This window comes from Poecilia reticulata, chromosome 13 (genome assembly GCF_904066995.2).
Source record: "Poecilia reticulata chromosome 13, P_reticulata-male-v2, whole genome shotgun sequence".
Taxonomy (NCBI): domain Eukaryota; kingdom Metazoa; phylum Chordata; class Actinopteri; order Cyprinodontiformes; family Poeciliidae; genus Poecilia; species Poecilia reticulata.
In genome coordinates, this window is record NC_088842.1 from 11,660,173 (window position 1) to 11,683,252 (window position 23,080).

A 23,080-nucleotide genomic window follows, 5' to 3' on the forward strand; every position below is an offset into this window, starting at 1 on the left:
GGGCCGGCTCTAATCTAAGAATCTGAATGTTTCAGATTTTTTACTTTTGTCGTATTTTCAAAATCATTTTAAAAAATATCTCACTTCTTTATGTGGGTCAGTCCCCAATCCATTAAGGTGTAACAAACTGTAAACTGACTGCAGTTTTGGTCAAACATAATCATTAAACCTTTTTCAGATGAGCAGGACTCCCTCAGCCCTTGTTTTAATCTGGCTACTGTCACCCAATCCAACAGCCAGCAGTAATAAACATATTTACCAACTGACTATCCAGAAGAATAAAAAGACTTTTCAGGGTTTTTACGTCATATTTTCCATGTATTGTAAGAGATACATTATCCAGGAATGCATGACAGCAAACTCCTAGCCAGGTTTGTCCTCCGTGTAAAAGTCCTGGCTTGTTTCCCCTTCTGTTTGAGGTTAAACATGAAGTCTTCTTGGTCTGTTGTGTGTTTTACTCCACCTTTTGAATGGGAATGCAAAGGAGACGATTTACGTCATGCCTGCTTCACGCACATGCAACAGAAACCGCAGTGCTTCTTGTTTTTTAGCGCTTCCTCTGCCTGCGATCAAGAAAGTGTGGCGCAAATGCAAAAAATTTTATAAATAAAGAGAACTCCAGGTGTTTGTGAAAATATCTCAAGCTTTCCTTTGTGAAGGCATTGTGTAGTACCCTTCAACCATCCGACAACGAGAGCACCAATCAGAGTAATAGCCAAAAGGATCTCTGGAGGAGTATCGGACATCGTGAGCTCAGGAGGGGCAATCTGTTGAAATAAAAAAAGTAATTCTTATAATCCAGTTATTCTTCTGCTGCCGGGACAGGAAAGCTGGTCAGAATTGATGTTGCAAATACTTATACTTACCAATTCCTCATACCTGACAGAAAGCAGTCTTCCTGTTGAAGTCCCAGTCTACGTTAGCATCTCAGTGAAACCTCTTCTTTCCTGAAATGGCTTCCAGATTACAGGTAATCTCAATCTGTCAGATCGTTTAACACCCTGAATGCCTCCACTGTGGGCTGAGTTCGTGTTTCATATCATCAGAAGGCTGGAAAATTTATTTAAAACAACACGGTTTCTGAGAAAATAAATTAGTTTTATTTCATAGAGGTTCAGTCAAATAAAGCGTGTTTAACCCCTTCAGGTAGCGGCGCTGCAACTCGACAGGACTTGGACTGCCTTCGTCTGTCCTCCGGTTATTTACCGAAACACTGTTGAACTCAAGCCTCATTTGCAAAGTTTAAAGCCTCCCTTCTGTTTTCCCCCCCATTCTTTGTTAAACTGTCCCCCTCTCACCCCCACCACCTACCATCAACAAATAGGTGTCTCTGATCTCTTTCCCTGTTCCTTAACCTGCAATAACAGCGTCCCCCTCAAGTCCTGACCCCACACCCCTCTCCCATACCATCCGCAGGGAGCCCCCTAAGAACTCCACTGGGTGGTCTCCTCCTCCCTCCTCCCCTGGTTACGATTTTTTTTTTTTTTTTTTTTTTAGGGGTCAGAAGTCAGAGGTGAGCCCCAACAGTGTGTGGGAAACGTGCTGCGCCGTGTGCTGTGTGCTGGGGTTAGGAGTAGGGGGAAAAGAACAAAAAAAAAAAGAGGAGGAAGGAACCCAGGTTTCCTCCTTGGACTTTACTAAAGCTGCCTTAATGGGACCCAACGGTGGTCAGCAGGACAGAGAAACACCGCCGCAGCGCCGGTGTCGGTTACAGTTTTGATTTATCTGGCTCAGTTTCTCCCCAAAACGTGAGCGTGTTTGGGCTGGGAGGGAGGCAGGGCAGACTGGTTTAGGCCGAGGGATCAACAGAGACGCCGTGCAGGATAATGGGCGGCGGGGCTCGCTCATGTGCCGATGTGTATAATTGTGTCTGATGTCTGTATATGCATGAGGCAACCTAGATCCCTTGCTGAGTGTGTGCTAACGTGAAGTATTTATTAGGGACTGTCTAGCCAGCGCTGTGTCAAAGAAGCTTAAAGTGATTTATTGGCGGGGCCGAGAGAAGCTGGTTATTTTACTGACGAATCTCTGTGTATTTTGGAGGTGATGGCCTTGATTTCTGTCCAGTGGTGGATAACAAGTCTGTTTGACAGCATTTGTGCTGCGCTGTGAAATCTTAAAATACGCTTTGAAAGGTCCGTAATTTGTTGGAATTTTTTTTAATTTTTTTTTTTATGCATTGCCTTATTCTTTATTGGAAGTTGTTGATTAAAAAGCATCGCTAAATTGAAGAGAGCCCTGGTGACCGCAGTGTAATTTGAGGTTGACATATAATGACGCAATGGAAAGCAAATAAGTTTCCCCCCCACTGCAGTGAATTCTGAGTGTCTCAGTCTAATAAAATACTATGAAAAAGGTTTTATTTTCAAAAGCCAGTTAAGATAGAAAACAATTGTCGTTTATCTGTGTGGCGACTGTGGCTGTGTGGGTAGAGTAGTCGTCTTGCGATCGGAAGGTTGTAGGTTCGATGTCCCTACATGTTGATGTCCCCTTGGGCAAGGCACTTAACCCCCAAAATGGCTTCCGAGCTGTGCATCAGTGTATAAATGTGTGAGCATTTGTGAGTGCGAATGGGTGAATGTCACTCTAGTGTAAAACGCTTTGAGTGGTCAAAATGATCGGATAAAGCGCTATATAAGTTCAGTTCATTTATCATAAAATCCTAAGAAAATAATAAGATTTGTAGTTGACACCGACCTCCATAACACCAAGGCTTTATTTACACATCACCTTCTCACATTGTATTGGACGTCTGAAAACACAGGCCTCACTGTAGATGTGCAGACGTCCACCGCTGCTAATAATACGCTCAGAATGAAAACAGAGCGTGGAGCGTGTGTTTGTCAACGCTCCAGCTATAATAACATGATCTGTTGCCGCGGTAAACCTTGGCACCCTGCTGTTTTTGTGTGTTTGTGTGCTTTCTGCCCTTTGGGCAGCAACTAAAACTTCAGGACATCGTGTCTTCATAAATGGATCTCCCTCCAACACGGAGACTGCACACAGATTAGCACTTTTATAGTCCACATTCGTGAGGTTTACCTGTTCTGTCTGCTGCACGTGGACCTGCGCTCGCCAAAAGGTTTAGAAGATCCAGTTTGCACACTTTGCATTAGTTTACTTCCCGACACATGATTATAAAACTGGCCTCTCAGTAGAACAAAGTATTGTATTTACAAGGCGTCCAGGTTTTTTTTCTCGCTTAGGACTTGCTCAATTGTCCTATTGAATGGAGTCCCAATAAAACACTGGAGGCAGATACAATCCATGGAAGCCCAGAGTAAACTTCCTGAGTTTTGTTTTTCACTGTGCCCTTTGTCTCTATTGAAGGACACAACTAACAAACACTTAAAAATAGAAAGACGTCACGAGACACTGCTGACGGCTCACCTCTGCTGTGACTTCTGTTTTTGTTTTGTTTGAACACAGAGCCTTGCAACAAATTATTGGCTTTATATTTTCTGATTTTGCCAGCTCCAGACTGAAATGAGCTTTAGAACATTTCTTTTGGATTATATACAATCGACCAACACAAAGTAAGCCGGTGGCTCAGAGAATGTAATTTGAAATCAAACTCTGAAAGTATGAAATGCAAATTAATACAGTCTCTTATTTTTGTTTGATGCATCTAAATAAAATCTACTGCAATAAATTACATACAGACTTCACCAAATTGGTAAAAAAAAAAAATATATATATATATATATATATATATATCTATATATATATATATATATATATATATTTAAGAGTCCACCTTTCTGAATTAGCTGTTACGTGAAGGCGTCGGGGGATTGTTGGAGAGAGCCAACAACGGGAATAATATAGCAAACAGGTCAAGGAGGAAACTTTAAAAGGAACAATGCAGAGAGAAAAAAAAAGTCTTGTTTGTACTTTTCCACAAGCCATGTGTGTAGAAGGAGGTGGCGTGGTTAGATGAGACCAACATGGAAACTTTTAGGGCAGAACTACCACTGACCAGACTATCCTCCATTTTAAAATATGGTGGCAGCATGATGCTGCGGGGGACAGAGGCGTTAGAGATGAGAGCCGTCTAAGTACAAGAAGACCGTCAAGAACCTTACGAGACAAGATGGTCGTTTAGCTTTACCGTTTTACTTTACAATGTGTTGGTCTGTCATGGCAAAGAACATCTTATATCTCAGACTCGCATAAAATAAAAAATAAGAATCATAAAAACATAAACATTTCAGTTCAGGTCATTCCCGACTCCAGCAGATAACCAAGAATCTTCATTCTGACCTTTTTCAAGAGGTCAAAGTTACAGTTCAGTGTTGTTTCTGGACAGCGTCGAGAGTGTCGGATCATTCTCAGGATGACGGTGGAGGTGGTTTTGCATTGGGAAGTGACATCATGGAAAGTGACTGCTGTGCAAACAGAGGCTGCAGCCCCTCAGGTGGGCTCCATGATTAAGAGATTACAGAGGAAATGAAAGAGCTCCAGAAAACACACACCTATACGCCTGTGCAATAACTCAGTCAAGCCTCGGTGGGTGTGTGTGTGTATGGAAAGTAAAGTGCGTGAGTCAGTCAGTTAGACAGACAGACAGACACGCCGGGGTGTCTCCAGGAGGTGAAGGGCCGCAGATAGTCGGGATCGCCCCTTCCTGCCGAGGAGGAGCCACCCACAGGTGATTCAGCGTAGCTACAGGCAAGCAAATCCCAAATAAGCCTCCTTCATCCATTCTGGTGCACAAAAAAAAAAAGGAGTTGCCTCTATCCGGCGCTGAGATTACAAGCCTTTGATTTTTTTTTTTCATGCTCCTCAGTTGAATTTTTTTTTTTTTTGCCTCCAATCAAACATTCATTACCACGGTCTAATCAGTTTCACATGCTGTGTACTTTTACTATTAGATACATGTGTAAAGATCAAAGAGACAACCTAACTCACTTTCCACCGCAATCACAACACCGACCCGTTTTATAATCGATCCCACATTCATGTGGGTGAACACAGTAATGTTTGCCTTTGCATTGGATGCCAGAAAAACCAACCCCCCCCATCCCCCCACCGTCCAAAAAAACCCAGGCATCTTGTGAGGTTTCAACATGTTGTCCATATGCTCTCGGATTGTTTACAGGAAGGTAAAGTCGCACTTTAGAAACAGCAAAAGGTTTTCACACTTTCGACACGGGAATTTGATCAGCACCTCCGACGCTTCCTGCTGAGAAATCCCAGCAGCAGAGGTTATTTGTTTGTGCCCTTGGGGCGGGTCGGAGGGGAGGGAGGGTGTTGGTGAGAGTGTGGTGGGGGTGAGGGTGGGGGGGTGTCGTTCTCTGGGAAAACCGTCACAGCCTAAAGGCCTGCTTTTGTCCTCAGAGATGAACAGGTTAATCGGACCCCGACCCTGTGAAAAATCCCCCCGCAGAAGAAGAGACGGAAAGCAGCTCAGAGCGCTGAGCCCAAAGCGGTGACTGAAGTGATCAAAATGCGTCGCATGTTTACAGGAACTAGGCAGGTAGTTGAAGAAATTGCAACTTTCCCCCATGCAGGCGACATCCTGTGACCCCCTCCGCCTCGAAGCGAGTCACTTCTACAGAAGGATAACGAACCCCGGGTCTTTTGTGCCTTGATTTAATCTCCTGGAAATGTGCCATACAGATGTGAGTTCATCTCTGGTTTCTTCGAGTGCTACTGCGGGACGAGGATTTACCTTTGTTAAATGAGCCACTAAGAGTCACCGCTGAGGTAGAGGTGGAAAAAAGTGGTTAGATGTAATTAAGACCAGATTTCAGGGACAGCAAAGAAGATACCAAACTCTCCCAAGAGTTGAGAAAATACAATGCTTTCAAATGCTGGGCTATGAAGCAGGAGAACAAATCTTTCTTCAAATTTAATCTACAGAAGAATAATTACACACGAGCAGCAACATGCTAGAAGCTGCAGTGCATAACGCAGCTTTTCTCTGTGGAAAGATTCTCACCAGAAACGAGATGCACTCTTAGTGACGAGTTCCTGCGACTTGATTGCGATATAATGTGTTGTCTGCATTGATTGCTTTTGTTCAGCAAGAACATGTTCATTTTGTTTTAGCGGTTGGAGATAGAAAAATATAGTTTCTAACCCGGCTCTGAGAGTTCAGAGGACATTGTTTTTGTGAGCGCGCAGGAGATGGGGTCGGGGACGGTACGGCTGAGCCACGTTTTGCGTCTATAATTAAAGCAAGGTGACATGTCTTTGGCCAGTGTTTTGCAGCAGGGAATAGAGGACACAATGAAGAGGTTGTTGAAAGGACACACGGACTTACACACAGGTGCACTCCTGCTGGACATGAGATGCAGTTTTGTTTGTGCAAACCCCATGATTTGAGGTGAGGAGCAACGGCAAGTGAGAGGAAGCGAAGACAGAGCTGCCTTTAAAATCTCAGGTCAACCTTATCATTAGGACCTTACCGCAGGGTGGTGGTTTGTGTCCTCAGTTGGCCTGTGAAAGATGAGGAAAGAGGGAAAAATAATTTCATCCAGCCAGCATGCAGAGCTGAGAACAAAAACTTTGTCCCCTTGCTGATTTGTTCTGCTATTTTGTTTCTCTGTCCCACTTAAATGTTTCAGCTGGTGTAGTGTTGGTGCAGGTGGACAAATTTACAGAGACGCAGCTGTCCTTGGTTTGACTCTTGGTCATTTATGGCATCTTTCCTTTTGTTTCGTTGCACTCTTTCTGTGTCGTGTTCCCGTCAAATAAAGACGACTGCTCAGTGAGCTTTATTTGAACTCTAGTTTTGTTTTCCTAGAAAGTCCGGTTAAATATCCCCCTAAAAATATAGGTTTCCGTTCAATTGAACTGGACTCTGGTGCAGTTTGAATGCGTATGTGGACGCCAAGAAGACCAGAAACCGCTCCAAAAGCAGGAAGCGAACTATGCCGCAGAGGGTTATGGGTAAATACAACAAAAACAAACGTGCAACTCTAGCGCTAGCGAGAGGAAATGGCTCATGGTTTTTGCCAAAGACAAAAGAGAAATCCTGAAACCGCCCAAATCTGATGCCATTCCATTTTTGTTTACATTTTGTGAAAAAGGAAGTTGAGCTCTGTGTCTTATTCAGAGGTTTGCATGTAATTTCCTTCTGTGGTTCTTTCTCCCATACCAAAATGAGGAATAGGGGTAGACAGGTTGTTGAAAAGGTTTGGTTGGTTTGACAAAGCAAACCGCAGCAGCTGAAAACGTAACAAATGTTGCAATTTTGGTTCTCAACCAAACCGAGTCCACTAGACTATCAGGTGCTAAAACACCCTTAGCTTATTGTCGCAATCAATTAGGTTCACTGCAATATTGTGCACAGCTGAATCCAAAGATATACCAACTCGGTACCTGGACTGTTGCATGAAAAGGAGACAAGGTAAAAAAAAAAAAGGAAAGGAGCTGAGTGAGGTGGAGTTTGGGTTTTGTTTGAAGCTTTTCAGAGGGATGTGGGCTGAGAGCGTAATTAGAGGAGCTTAAAGGAGGACAGAGGGAGGAGGCAGGATGGGCCTGAGCCACACGCTCACCTGCACCAGTGGTCCAACCAGAGCCCAGGTGCTGCACACCTGCACATCCCCACAAGCCACCACGTTTACACACACCAACTCGGCTCAATGGCTCTCTCTGTGCCGACACACAGGGAGGAGATTTTGTGAACTTCATTTGAGATCCATTAGGAGACAGATTTGTTAGGCTTAAAACATGCTTGATTGTTTGCAAACCTGCTTCTTGTTGAACCTCAAAATTTGCCAAAACCCACAGAAAAGAGCTATTTTGTGGGGGTGGGGAGTTCTGTTTTTGAGTGCTTAACGTCATACTTTAATCACATATCTAAAATCTTTCGTAGGTAGTTTGAGGGGATCCAAAAACAAAGTTGACATCTGGAATTGTAAAACAACTTAATGTCAAAAATATCATATTGGCCTATGCTGACACTACTTTAAACCATCATCTCATTTGCACAGGAGATGTATTAATGCTCCTATGATTACTTACACAGGAAATGGGGATAGGCGCTTAAATCAGAAGACAGGAAAATTAGAAAGTAACTTTAGTGCTGTGTCATGGTTTGTGAGCACAAAAAGAAGAATTGGGGGGATACAAGTTATGTGAATGATCCGCAGTTAAATGTGTGTCCTTTTAACAACCTCTTCATTGTTTCCTCGTGTCCCTATTGCAAACTCTGGCCAAAGACATGTCACCTTACCTTAATTTAAGACGTTAAACGTGATAAAAAAAATTCAAAAAAAGATTATTGAAAACTGAATTTAAAACAGCCTGGATTTTGGAGGATTTCTTTGTGATTTGACTCGAATGCATGTAGGGAAACAATGCTGATCCTAATAAACTCCTAGAACTTTACTTGAGAAGTAGAGGACGCTACCCCTTTAAGAAAGTGCAGCGTCTCTTCTTTGATTTGCGACCGTGTGGTTGCTGTGGTCAGTCGGGTCATCCATCAAGGCCTCCTGACATCATCGTTTTTTGGGGCGACTGTTATCTCTCACCGACACATGCTGCAGGACAGGCCAGTATTAACTTGCAAGAACACAGAAGGAATCAACAAGAAAAAGAAACAATCGCTAGTGGAAAACAACTATTCTTCTCCGACTGACTACTAAGATCTTCCACTGCGAGTGTCTCCAGTGTTTTTCTTTTCTGTTTCACCTCTGCTTTTGGCAGCTTTGTCTTACAATTAACCTCATAATTACTCCTCCCGTTACCTTACACACTGCAAACAGACGTTTGAGCATATAATTTAATAATCGTGGAGTTACACTTGTGCAGAATGGCTCAAGTCTTTTGGCAGATGTGTGAGGAAGGGGAAGGATGGAGTACACTCATACATTCATGCCTGGGGGTGAGGTATATAAAACTAAAGAGTGCCTGAGAAGACCAGAGATAACCTCCGAGATGGGAAACTGGCGACAAAAACGTAAGTAAAGGAAGGAAAAGATAACGTCGATGTTTGAAATTGAGTAGCTAATAATTAGTTTGTAATGTTTTTGAGAGTTTTTCCTCTGAGGGGAATGTATAGATGCGGCTCAGAGTGACAGATTGCAGGCAATGAGGCTTAAGGAGCAGGAATTTTCTCTCCTTATGGAGACGCAACACATAGCAGACTTTTCTTGGTGTGTTTATGTGAAGCTTGATATTCTCTGATGCGGTCTTTCTTTGGGTTGAGGGCCTGTTGAAAAGAGATCTGACAATTACATCAGAGCAGAAAATCCATAAATTAGAAAATACGAATTCTTCTTCTTCTCCTTTCCCCCCCCGGGTCCCCCTGGGAGAATCTGTATGAATTCCACACGTTGGGAATGACATCATGCAAAGATTCCTCAACAAGTTGCATCCAGCATACGTGCATTGCACTCTGAGGCTGAGATTGATCATTTTAACAGGCCCAGAGAGAAGACAGCGGGGACACATCGGGGCATGTTTCTAATCGGGGTATCATGTGGTAATGTTTTTACCCCACCACAATTTCAGCAATGAGCGCTGCGTGACGACTCCAAGGTTTGTCACATCTAACCGATGCGACGTGGAAAAGCAAGAATTTGTTCTTGGATATAATCGAAGGTGAAGTTTGGAAACATAAAGATGTCAAAAGTGAGACCAATTAGCGGTATCAATTCCCTTCCCTCTCCCGGGGAGATAAATGTTTGGTCGCAGCTAAAATCTCCCTCTGAGTGGATCATTGAATCTCATTTTTACTCATGTTTGGATAAACCTTGATAGGAGTTGTAAAAATGACTCTCTTTTTTTTGTTTGTTTTGTTTTTATTTTGAAATTGAACATAAGCTTTCTGAAATTTTTGATATCCAGAACTTTAACAGAGCATCGACACCATAAAGTTTTGTGTGTCACAGGGATCGTATGTACAAAACGATCACAAAGCAGTGCAGTTGCTAAGTGGAAGAAATGGGATATATGTAATACAAAAAAAAAAAAATTCAGACAAATACAAATCTGAAAAGTGTGGCGTGCCATTGCAATCAGCCCTCCTCGGTCCATGTTTTTTCTGCGTAGAACCTCCTTTTTCCACAGTTACGTCTTTGCAGATCTGAAGAGTCGACTGGAGAGTCACTGATAGGAAAACTCCAAGGGGATTTTTGGAGGTAATAATTAAAACATGTCCCTTTTGAGTCAGACAAAAATGTTGAAAGCAATCTTTTCCTCCCCACTCACAATTTCACCATTCGTCGGTTACAGTTGCTGCTTCAATCCAAACCCCTTGCAGCCATATTGTCTCCTTTAAACCCTCGACCAGAGCTGCCAGTGTGAAAGCCCCGCAGAGCAGAACTAGTGGCGTGAAGCAGAAGGCAGATGACCATTTGTTTTAGTGGTTGATGCATGGGGAGTCGGTTTAGATATTAATCTGCCACTAAAGATGTCAGCTGGATTTTTATTCCCCAACCCCCACCCCCCTCAACACTCCCTATTCTAGAACTTGACCTACGGCCTCTCCCTCCCACATTTTTACATTCAGCAGGCGTTTCTTAAAATTAACTCTTAAAACGACAAAAACTTGAAGAAGTGATTATCACTTCAATTTTTAGAGTTATTTTTTAAAAGCCCAACTAGGGACAAGTGCTGCGAATTAGCTGTTGCTACTGCACCATGATGCAAACATGGGACTGCTGTTTTATTCAGTTTGTCTATGTTGATGTGTGTCTGTCCCTATCAAATAAACTTTATAATAATAATAATAAGCAATAATGAACTTTGGCTTAATTGCTTATGTGCATTTTAGCGATGCAACACTGCATAGTTTTGGAGCGTAACTTTTATGAGCTTGAGTAATTTTCTCTCCATGTTTTAATTTACTGCGGCAATTCCTACATCTAATTTAAATGGATCATAAATCCTTCTTTCAGCCAGCCACCTCATATGGAATTGATTTTGTGCAATTGCCGTTAGTTTGTAAAGCGCTAATGTCTGTCTTCTACATCCAGACCTCATCGCTTCCTGCGGGGGTGAAAGAGCCAGAGAAGAAATTTGGAGAAGGGTGATTAGTGTTCTAGCCAAGAGATCAACTCACCATGTTCATGTCAGTCCAAGTAAGAGAATCTGATCCTGATCTAATCCCATCTGAGCTTTTCTGCACAGAGTAAAAGCTTGAGAGATGTCAAGGCTGGCCAAAGCAAGCTTTCCATATATATATATATATATATATATATATAAATATATATATATATATATATATATAGACCACACAGTCGCCCGAGACTGCAAAACCCGACACACCAACCTGTGTACCGCTTGGATTGATTACAAGAAAGCCTATGACTCAATGCCACACACTTGGATCATTGAATGCTTAGAGATGTACAACATCAATAGGACTCTAAGAGCCTTCATTGCAAACTCGATGAGGCTGTGGAAAACCACCCTTGAAGCCAACTGCAAACCACTTGCACAAGTGTCCATCAAATGTGGCATATACCAAGGAGATGCTCTGTCCCCACTGCTGTTCTGCATAGGCCTGAACCCTCTCAGCCAAATCATCAACAAGACTGGCTACGGATACCGACTCAAGAATGGGGCCACGATCAGTCACCTCCTCTACATGGATGACATCAAGCTGTAAGCCAAGAGCGAGCGAGACATCGACTCACTGATCCACACCACCAGGATCTACAGCACTGACATTGGGATGTCATTCGGACTAGAGAAGTGTGGTCGGATGGTTACAAAGAGAGGGAAGGTCGCCCACACAGAAGGGGTCTCACTCCCAGAAGGAACAATAGCAGACATAGAGCACAGCTACAAGTACCTGGGAATACCACAAGCAAATGGCAACCTCGATGAGGTCACAAGGAAAGGAGCCATAGCCAAATACCTCCAACGAATAAGGCAAGTCCTGAGAAGCCAGCTCAATGGCAAGAACAAGATCCGTGCAATAAACAGCTATGCCTTACCAGTAATCAGATACCCTGCCGGAATAATTAGCTGGCCAATGGAAGAGATGAAGGCCACGGATGTTAAGACTAGGAAGCTACTAACCATGCATGGAGGGTTCCACCCCAAATCCAGCACCCTGAGACTGTACACGAGCCGTAAGGAAGGAGGCAGAGGACTAGTGAGTGTGAGAGCCACTGTCCAGGATGAAACATCCAAGATCCATAAATACATCAAGGACAAAGCCTCAACGGACGATGTGCTCAGCGAATGTCTCAGGCAATGGGGAACAGAAGACAAGGTGCTGGAAGTACCATCATGGGAGGACAAGCCCCTACATGGGATGTACCACCGACAAATAACTGAAGTGGCTGATGTCAGGAAAACCTACCAATGGCTGGAGAAAGCTGGACTCAAGGACAGCACAGAGGCTCTCATCCTGGCCGCCCAGGAACAGGCCCTAAACACCAGAGCAATAGAGGCTCAGATCTACCACACCAGACAAGACCCAAGGTGTAGGTTGTGCAAGGAGGCCCCTGAGACAGTCCAGCACATAATAGCAGGGTGCAAGATGCTGGCAGGGAAAGCGTACATGGAACGACATAACCAAGTGGCGGGCATAGTGTACAGGAACATCTGTGCAGAATATGGACTGGAAGCCCCGAGATCAAAGTGGGGAACACCCCGAAAAGTGGTGGAGAATGACCGAGCTAAGATCCTGTGGGACTTCCAGATCCAGACAGACAAGATGGTAATGGCGAACCAACCGGACATTGTGGTGGTGGATGAAGAACAGAGGAAAGCCGTTGTGGTGGATGTAGCAATACCAAGTGACTACAACATCAGGAAAAAGGAGCATGATAAATTGGAGAAATACCAGGGCCTCAGGGAGGAACTGGAAAAGACCTGGAAGGTGAAGACCACAGTGGTGCCTGTGGTCATCGGGGCCCTCGGGGCAGTCACCCCCAAACTGGAGCAGTGGCTCAAACAGATCCCAGGAACAACATCAGACATCTCAGTCCAGAAATGTGCAGTTCTAGGCACAGCCAAGATACTGCGCAGAACCCTCAAGCTCCCAGGCCTCTGGTAGAGGACCCGAGCTCAGAGGATGAAACAGACCACCCGCGGAGGGTGAGAAGGGAATTATTATATATATATATATATATATATATATATATATATATATATATATATATATATATATATATATATATATACGTATAGGTGTGTGTATATATATATATACGTATAGGTGTGTGTAAACCACATACAGGGGCGTAAATCCCATCTCATTATTGGGAGGGACCATGAACAGGAAAATTTCTTAAGACCAATTTTGGGGGGGTCGGCAAAATTACAGTGAAATGTAACGTAAAATGTGATTTAAAAAGTTTTTAAACGTGTTTTTCTAAGTAAACAACCTATTGAGAAAAAAACAAAAATTCAAATGTTGCTTCTATACGAGTTTTGTTCAGTCTGACTGATCTAATCTCTGCTACAACTTTACAAAAATTTAAGGTTCTAAATAAAAAAGCTTTAATGAGTAACTATTAAAATTAAAAATTATGCCTTAAAATAAAGGCATAACTTTCTTTTTTTTCTATCTGTTCTCTCTTCTGTTCTTGGTCCCACACACAGAGAGCTGGTCCACTTGCTCAGCCCCTCATCCCGTTTCAAACTCTTCTACCGTATTTTCCACACTATAAGGCGCACCGGATTATAAGGCGCACTGTCGGCTTTTGAGGAAATTGAAGGTTTTTAGGTGCGCCTTATAGTGCGGAAAATACGGTAATTAACTAAAAGTTAAATATGAATGAGATGTTTGCTACCTTTGACAAAAAAGCTCAAGTCTATGAAAGCAGTGTAGCAGTTTTGCTAATGAGGCAGCTCATCGTGATTAAGCCAAAGTAAGAAATTAACGAACTGCAGTCTGCTCTTTATTGTTAATGTGTTTCTTCTTATTGAGCAGTGAAGGTAAATAAAATGTTTACATATTTTTTAAGTATTTACTTACTGGAGGGTTTCATATTAGTGATGCAGAGCCACAGCTAACAGCTAGCTCCTCACTTCAGCAGCTCTGACCAGCCTGTGCCGTTTTGCAGGGCAGCTGTTGCTCCTCCTACACTTTGGACTGAACCATTGTTCTAAAAATGGGAGGGGGGGACCTAACAATTAATTCTTATTTTGTTCTGAGATAAATGACAGATTTAGTTCGTTTTTTGTTTCTTTTGCCTTTTCATATTGATATTATTTGAATGCAAATATTTCTTCAATAATTTTTAAGGGGGGACAATTCTAGACTTTTCCAATATTGGGGGCGTCCGGGGGCGTTCAGTTTGTCACCTAATGCTGAGATCGACTCAAAACCGTCCGCGATCCACGTTTCGCACCGCTGCTCTAACAAAGCACGAGCAGTTCAGAAACAATATGAAATGGGAAAAAGTTATTTATTAACTGATTAAGTCTGTTTTAGATTGTTCTTGAAAAACGAATCAGTCACGGCTAATTAGTGGGCGCAGTCGCGGCTGCACAGTTTAACCCACTGATTTTTTACAGCAGACAGCCGCCCGCTGCAGGTACTGTGTACCCCCACTAAATCTTTTAGGGGTACGGCAGGGTACTGCCTTACTTTCACCCCTGCCTATGACTGCTGCGTGGGGAGAGACATTTCAGTTATCTAAAACTAATAGAAAAAAATTAAGCATTCTACTTGCATACTGCATGTGGACTGTTGCATGTAAAATAGATGAGGAGTAAATATTATGCTAGTATCAGTCTTGAATCAAAGAAAGCAAGTTGCAAGCCTTTAAAATTGTAACATTTTTTTATGGGAGTATAAAAAAAAGACTCAAGGTGTGCTGTGGTGGCGCAGGGGTTAAGCACAACCCACATATGGAGGCCTTAGTCCTCAATGCGGCCGTCGCCAGTTCGATTCCCGGCCTGGCGACCTTTGTAGGGGGGCCCAATCTAATATTTTGTCAGGAGGCCCAAAATTTCTGGCGACGCCTCTGGTTCCAGCTGTCGTCAGAAGCTCAGAAGTGAAGTTAAAAGCTGAATGAAGCTTCATGTCAGGCAAAGGAGTCTGAAAACAAAGAATCAAAAGAACTCTGTGAAAAAGGGGAGTTTTAAAGACAGCACTCATCTTTCAGAGAAGCATTCAACTAACTGCAGTGCATTATGGGTAAAAGTGGCAAATTTGTAGTTCCCATATGATTGAACAATTCCAGCTCTTGGCAGGGCTCAGAAGTGAGCATAAAAGCTGAACCAAGTTTCATGTCAGAAAAACTGAGTTATAAAATAAAGAAATAAAAAAATAAACGAATGTGATGGAAAAAGGGACTCCATAATCAAAATTTCAAAATTCCAATCTTCAGAATAAGATACAAGCAATAATCCTGCATCCAGTGGAAGTGAGCTGAAGAAATAAAATAAAATATGACCATCCTTCTTATCCTTTTCAAAGAAAGTAAAGCAAGTAATTAAAATGTTCTGAAAATAAAATGAAATACTGACCTTTTATTTATTGGATGCCATTTTTATATTTTAGTTTATATAAACTTGCATTTTAGAACAATGCAAGAACATAAATGAACCATATATTTGTTTAAAACTTTATGTAAAGCTCATTTGTTACAGATGGTTTGATTAACCATCTGTAACAACAATAAAGAGATTTGGTAAAACACAATGCGCATTGAGGTAAGGTCAGTGTCTGGCAAAAAACAAGTTCCTGCAAGGAGGAGTCATAATGTTACCGCTTGGGAAATTTCCACCACACTTTCTCAAGAACTAAAACACGACAAAAACAATATAACAGCAGAACTAGCATGACCTAGATTAAACATATTTCAATATATATGCAAAAAAGAAAACCATATAAACATATTTTATAAAATGCATAAATATATGCAAGTGTCAGTTATGACATCACTCTCTCTGTGATGCCATAATATTATTCTCTTGTTATGACATCATAAACAGTCTTAAGTACTTGAATTTTTTCCCAAGAGATCTTTCAGTGGAGCATTGAAGAAAGAGCGGAAACTTGTAAAACCTTTATGATGCAGAATCCAGAATTTCTCGAAGAACTTGAGGAATTTTATATAAGGATTCAAAGAAGGAGGCTGCACAGTTTAAATGCAGATGAGTTAGTGACTGAAATGGCTGAACTAATGACGAAAATGAAAAGATTTTATAATTTGGACGAGTCAGAGGAAAGTGAGATATTGGAGGCTGTAATGGAACATCTGAGGCCAGACGTGAGGCAGCAGCAGCAGCGTCCACCCTGGAGTATGTGGACTTTCTTGTCTGATTGTGGGGAGTCTTTTATGAGCGGCTTCGGTTTTGGCTTGGGTTTTGGTACAGCTGCAGGAATTGCTCTGGCTGTGTGTAACAAACTCTTTTCTTAAACACTCTTGCAAATATGGATGGTGCTTGCAGAACCTGGCTCTTGGGACGTGGAATGTCTCCTCTCTGGGAGAGATTTGGAGAGGGGTTCCTGTCTCAAGTGGAGGAGTTTAAGTATCTGGAGATCTCGTTCACAAATGAGGGAAAATGGGAGCGGGAGATCGACAAGTGGATTGGGGCAGCGTCTGCTGTGAAGCAGGCACTGTACCCGTCTGTAGTGGTGAAGAGAGAGCTGAGTCAAACAACGAAGCTCTCGATTTACCAGTCGATCTTTGTTCCCACCTCATCTGCGGTCATGAGCTGTGGGTCATGACTGAAAGAACGAGGTCCCAGATACAAGCGGCCGAAATGAGTTTTCTCTGCAGGGTGTCTGGGTTCTCCCTTAGAGATAGGGCGAGAAGCTCGGTCATCCAGGAGGGACTCAAAGTAGAGCTGCTGCTTCTCCAAGTTGAGAGGAACCAGTTGAGGTGGCTCGGGCATCTGTAAGTAAGTAAGTAAGTAAGTAAGCTTTATTTCTATAGCACTTTTCACAGACCAGGATCACAAAGTGCTGCACAAAGTATAAAAAATAAAACAAATTAAAAACAACATACAAACAATAAAACACAGTAGTACACTAAAAAGCAAGATTAAAAAAGTGGGTCTTAAGTTGTTTCCTGAAAGTGTCTATGCAATGTAGAGATCGAATGGTGCAAGGTAGCTCATTCCATAGGCGGGGCGCCACAGCTTTAAAAGATCTGTCTCCATGAGTCTTAAAAAAGGTCCGAGGAACCGTCAACAAGTTCAAATTCGACGACCTGAGGCTCCTAGTTGAAACATAAGGCTGTATCTGGTCAGCATGCCTCCTGGACGCCTCTCTGGTGAGGTGTTCCGGGCACGTCCCACCGGGAGGAGGCCCCAAGGAAGACCCAGGACACGCTGGAGGGACTATGTCTCTCGGCTGGCCTGGGAACGCCTTGGGATTTCCCCCGAGGAGCTGGGAGAAGTGGCTGGGGAGAGGGAAATCTGGGCCTACCTTCTGAAGCTGCTGCTCCATGACTCAGAAACAATAGAGGAAAATGGATGGATGGACAAAGGTTTTTGTTATCATGCAGTTTCTAAGGGCTCGACATGTAAGAGGATGAGGAGGTTCTACAAACAACTCTACGGATGATCCTTCACTTTCACTTGTTTTGCATGACCTGTGGAGGGTCAAACAGAGTTGTTCACTCTGTTTAATTCCCTGAAATTGATTCACTTACCTGGAGATTACATTGTTTCTTTGGTGGAAACTGAAATCCTGGGTACGCCTCGCTGTCTTCCTGCGAAAAAAGAGGACAAAGGGGACTTATCTGACAAAATTAATACAAACATGATAAAAGAAGAAACTAAATAGATTCCTCAAAGTGAGGTCCTAGCCTGGGGCCTTGGGACTTTCTGTTTGGACGTCATCTACTGGGTCTTTTGGACCTTCTTTCCTGCAATGAAGAGAAAAAAAGACATTACTCACCTGGTATGTATTTCTTCTTTTTGTAATGGACAATCAGGTTGTTTACTTGTGATTTGGGGTTTTTTGTTTGGTTACCTGCAGCATCTCCTGAATTGGGTGGTTCATTTGCAGGTACTGGTTATAAAAAGTTTTATATACTTTGATTGTAATGTGGGCTGCACAGTGGTGCAGTTGGTAGCACTGTTGCCTTGCAACAAGAAGGGCCCTGGAAGACTCCATGTCTTTCTGCATGGAGTTTGCATGTTCTCCCTGTACATGCATGGGTTCTCTCCGGGTACTCCGGCTTCCTCCCATAATCCAAAAGCGTGACTGTCAGGGTTAATTGGTTTCTCTAAATTCTCCCTAGGTGTGTGTGCATAGTTTTTTGTCCTGTGTCTCGGTGTTGCCCTGCGACAGACTGGTGTCCTGGCCTCTTGACTGGAACGTTAAGTCTCATCAACTTGTTGTTTGTACTCATTGAGTCCATGCAACAACTAAAATAAAATAAAAAAGGAAAGTATTTGAAAGTGGTGAGGATTTCGGCTGGTAAAAAGTTTAACATTTTAACATGTCCAGACACTATGCCATTTCTACGGAAGCAAACCAAAAAGTTTTGAACAATACAACTATGTCAAGTAATGACAGTCTTGTGTATAGTTAGTATATTGCTGCTGTTGTAAGCAAAAAACAAAACAAATACATTTTGCTGACAATATCTTGCGTGAGTTTAGGAATCTTGTTTACCGTGGAAAAGTCTTGACCAAATACATTATTCACATAGAATTTTTAATGTCAAGACATTTTTTCATTTATGTTGCTGCATGTTACGCAGAGCGGGCTTGTAATGTGGGACTCACCTACCGGTCCGGGATAAACCCATTCTCCTGTCTCTTCTCTGGCCTTTTCCCCTTTGCAAAGAAACTTTCCAAAGACATCTGATCTGTTTCTTACTCATTTTGCTGCTTGTGGGCTCAGTGTTGGCGCGCAAGTAACCAGACTTCCAATGATTCACTTCCTGCTAAAGAGGCCCCTGGTGGTTGAAGAAAAATCCACATATAAACAGCTTATAGTCCGGGAAATACCATAAATGAAAAAAAGTCTGAATGCTCTCTGGTATTGTTCAGGGGGGCGGACCAAATGTGGAGGCGGGCCAGATCCGGCCCGCGGGCCGTAGTTTGGGGACTCTTGTTCTATAGACTCCTTGTATGTTTAATTTACTGGTGTCATCGCAACTGAACTAACGGGCGCTCATGAGAAAAAGAGCAACCGCGGTTCTAGTTACCTGAGGCATAAAGCTACAGGAACTGCTGCAATTTGTTCTTATGTACACATTCATTAATATACCTTATATATATACATATATATATATATAACAGCTGGTAGCTTTTGAATTGTTACAGAATGTAGCTGTATTTATTTCAGTCCACTGGCTGCAATGTTGACACCTTGAGATGCCATGAGACCTATATCCTGAACATCATGGCATGGATTGCATCCCAGTTTTCCATGTCTGGCATATAACCATTCATTTTAGCTTTTAAACTGGTTATATTGATCCTGTGTCCAGACAGAGGGATAATCAGTAGCCCAGCATCATGACCTGTTTGTTCTGAAGATCCTGCAGCTTCCACTTCTCTTCCTAACATGGCGCCTCCTCACCCTGACTCTCATACTGATAGGAGGAACCACAGAGCTCTGTTAGGTTAAAGCTCATCTTCTAAAGTTCGGATATTTTTCCTCCAACAGGTTCCAGAGGAATCACCTCAAACCAGATGTTGGACTGGATTTTATTTCAATGTCATTTGTGAATGTTAGAGCCTCATTTTCAACAGTGGAGCTATAAAGGTTGAAAAAGGTTAATATTTTGGAGAAAGTCTCATCAACATCAATATTTCCACTAAATAAGAGGCAAAAACAAAATTGTTTGATAAAGGAAAATCCTCTCAGACTCTGAGCCTGACAGCACCAAACTATTTTTTTATATTAGACAATTAATTTAATTTCACACAATTATCACGGAGCCATTTGTTTGTTAAATACTTAATGAAACATATTTACCATATTTGATGTTTGTTGTATTCATAAAGAACGAGGTAATTAGTCCAAGTTTGTCGTTTATTTAACGACAAATAAACGACAAACTTGGACTAATTACCAGCAAATAACACATCTTTGCTGTGTTATTAGCCACAGCAAAGATAAAACAACCTGAACAGATGATCAACTCTAAACCACTCGCACCTTTTTACTCTCCCTCTCTGTCATTTAAGCACACGCGTTGCCAAGGCAACCTCCTGCGCTCCACAAGCTGACCAGAGATTATGTTAAAAACATAACATTCAGTCCGTTACGATATTAGGTTGCAGTCTTGATACTTATTTTTGCGATCATTAATAAACGCTCCTTGAACACAGCGGTGGTTGATTAGTTAATTTTAAACTCCTGCTCTGCTCGTTATTTTGGTAATGGAACCGAAACAGAATTGCGCAACACCTTGTTGAAACAATAATTACTGAGATTATTATTTTTGTTGTGTCATTAATTTGAACACGTTTTGTTGATTTTTGTTGTTGTTTGTCTTTAATAAAGTTATGAACGTTTTGATAAGGAGTCAGAGGAGGACGTGCTGCTCTCAGCCTCCTGGCGGCGTTCAGTTTGTTACCTAAAGCCGAGATCGACTCAAAACCGTCCGCGATCGACATATTACACCGCTGCTCTAGCAAAGCACGAACAGTTCAGAAACAATATGAAATGGGGAAAAAAAAGTTATTTATTAACTGATTAAGTCCGTTTTAGATTGTTCTTGAAAAACTGCTCAGTCACGGCTAATTAGTGGGAGCAGTCGCGGCGGCACAGTTTAACCCACTGATTTTTTACAACAGACAGCAGCTCCCCTCTCTTGCAGGTACTGCGTACCCCCGCTAAATCTTTTAGGGGTACGCAGTACCCTGCCGTACCCCCTTACTTTCACCCCTGGGTTGGTCTCAGTTAGTCAAAGGTATTCAAGCCACCTACTCGTCTTCTTACGTTGCACAATAAAACGCTCAGTGAATTGAAGGAAATTATTAAATAAATTCCTCCTTACTGTTCCGCTACTACATTCCTTGTAAAATCTAACTGTAAAGATTACTGTCCCGCCCCACACACAGATACCGTTATGCTAAAAAAAGATCTGGTGTAATGGTGTGGAAAACAAGACACGTTCTTGAATAACTTACTGCATTTATTTCACGTAGCACATACAGTAAAATGCCGTTATACTTTCTATCATCTCAACGGCGCCTCCTAATGGCGTGGAGTAGTATTACACAACAATCTCCAAAGGCAAGACATGATGATGTAATATAAAGACATTTAAAAGCAGATGAGGAACAAAGTCCCTGGCCACTTTCTGTCTGTAAAGGTTTACAAAGCCATTTCTGATGCTTTGGAACCACAGGGAAGTCATTATCCACTAATGTAGAAAACATGGAACAGTGTCGAACCTTCTCAGAAGTAGTCGGCCTGCCGAAATTACTCAAAGTGAGCATCAACCACTTGCCCACAAGGTCGTAAAAGACCCAAAACAACATTGAAGGCGGTTGTCCCTTGCGTCAGCTGCAGTTTGTTTTCATGACTCAACTATCCTGGTCAGAAATGACATCTGTGTTTCAATGAAAAAAAAACACTGATGAACAAATAAAATACTAAGACCCTTCTAACATTTGCCAAGAAAAACATCATCATGATCATCAGGACCTTGACCAAAATATAAAATGTTCTGTAAAATTACGAGATGAAAGTGTCACTTTGCCAAAACTGTCTTTAAAAAAACACTAAAGAAGACTTCAGAAAACAAGATCATATATTCTACAAGATTTTTTTCAAGTCAATTAAAATTATCAAACTTTTTTAAATAGCATTCCAGCATAATGAGCCAATGTTTTCAGATATGTTTCTCAGTCAAATTAATAGACTGATTATGAGCAACCAAGCTTTTGATTGGTTAATAAATAACCTTTGAGTAAATTGGATACGGGTATTTTTCATGTCAACACTTCAGACACGTGGATTCCTTGTGTGACATCATGGAGAAATCTAAAGAAATCTACGCTGGTTCTGCACTGCTCAGGTTTCTTCCTTTGTTTTAGTTTCCAGATGCCTGAAGGTGCCACGTTTATCTGTTAAACAGTAAAGAACATTTCTATAAACAGTAAAATTGTAAGGATACCAATGTTTTAGAGTATTGGAGATGTGGTTAACACAAATGATCATATTCATGTGAGCCATCCTGTTTTTCCACTTCTTGCTTTTTGACCCTTCTATAGTGTCTATCAAACGACCAACACGTTTTGTTTTTTTATTTTAGCCACAGACTTTCTGTTAATTTGACTATGTTTAAAGTGTGAATTTTACTAGCATGACACAAGGGGAAATGCTTTGCATCTCCATTCAGGAGAAACATTAAAGTCAGGAATGCTACATGCTACAACGTCTTTGTGAAAGCTTTGATATGAACGAAAGAAAAACAAAATGCAAGTTGACTATTGGAAGTTTGTAGTTTGAAAAAAAACAAAAACTTTTTGAGCTAAAGCTTCTAGCTGCAGTTAAAAGATTTTAAAAACTGTCGGAAAAGAGTTGAGAAAACTGTGGCTTAGAGGATTTTTGATGGGAATTTGCCATTTCTGCAGCTTGGACATCCACACATTGAAACTTTTAGAAGGGCCTTGTCTGCTAGTGCAGTGTTAAAAGATCCAGTAATTGTTGCTGCTCAAGGTTTTCTGGACCATTGAATGCACTGACATTATTCTTTTCTTGTCTTCACCTCTGTAGAGGCATGCATTCATGGCCACCCACAAAGTCGGCTTAAATTTTCGGGGAAAGTTAACTTGTTGGCTCTGTTTCCGTACTGTACAGACATGCAGAATTTTGACTGTTGCTTGGAATTTATTTTTCATGACCACAGCATTATTTTTATCTTCAATATTTTTATTTACTTTTTTTTTTTTTTAGGGAAAAATCTTTATCTGTTAATTTAACTTTTAAATGTTTGGTGTATAGGCTACCTACAATTTTTAAATGACATGTATAAGGTAAGGTAATTTTATTTATATAGCACATTTTCAGCAACAAGGCAATTCAAAGTGCTTCATGTGAGTTATAAGGAAATACAAACAAAATAATAAAACAAAGGAAAGAAAAAAAGAGAAAAGAAAACTAATCTAGTGTTGTTCTAAAGTATGTAAACTAGGTGCTCCTGTTCCTGGTTGCTAAGTATCTAATTCCATTTCTAAATTTCCTTTAAGTCTGCGTACTGTTTGTCATTTAAGTATGTTTGAACGGAGATTA

At 41.7% G+C, this 23,080-nt stretch overlaps 1 long non-coding RNA gene across 1 annotated transcript; it reads right to left on the reverse strand.

Moving 5' to 3' along the window:
• Positions 1-14,682: 14,682 nt before the first annotated feature.
• Positions 14,683-20,404, reverse strand: LOC145554515 (uncharacterized). Its single transcript, XR_014090478.1, has 2 exons — positions 17,526-20,404; positions 14,683-14,959 (listed from the first exon to the last, which is right to left on the reverse strand). It is a non-coding gene; the product is annotated as an uncharacterized LOC145554515 (long non-coding RNA).
• Positions 20,405-23,080: the final 2,676 nt, after the last annotated feature.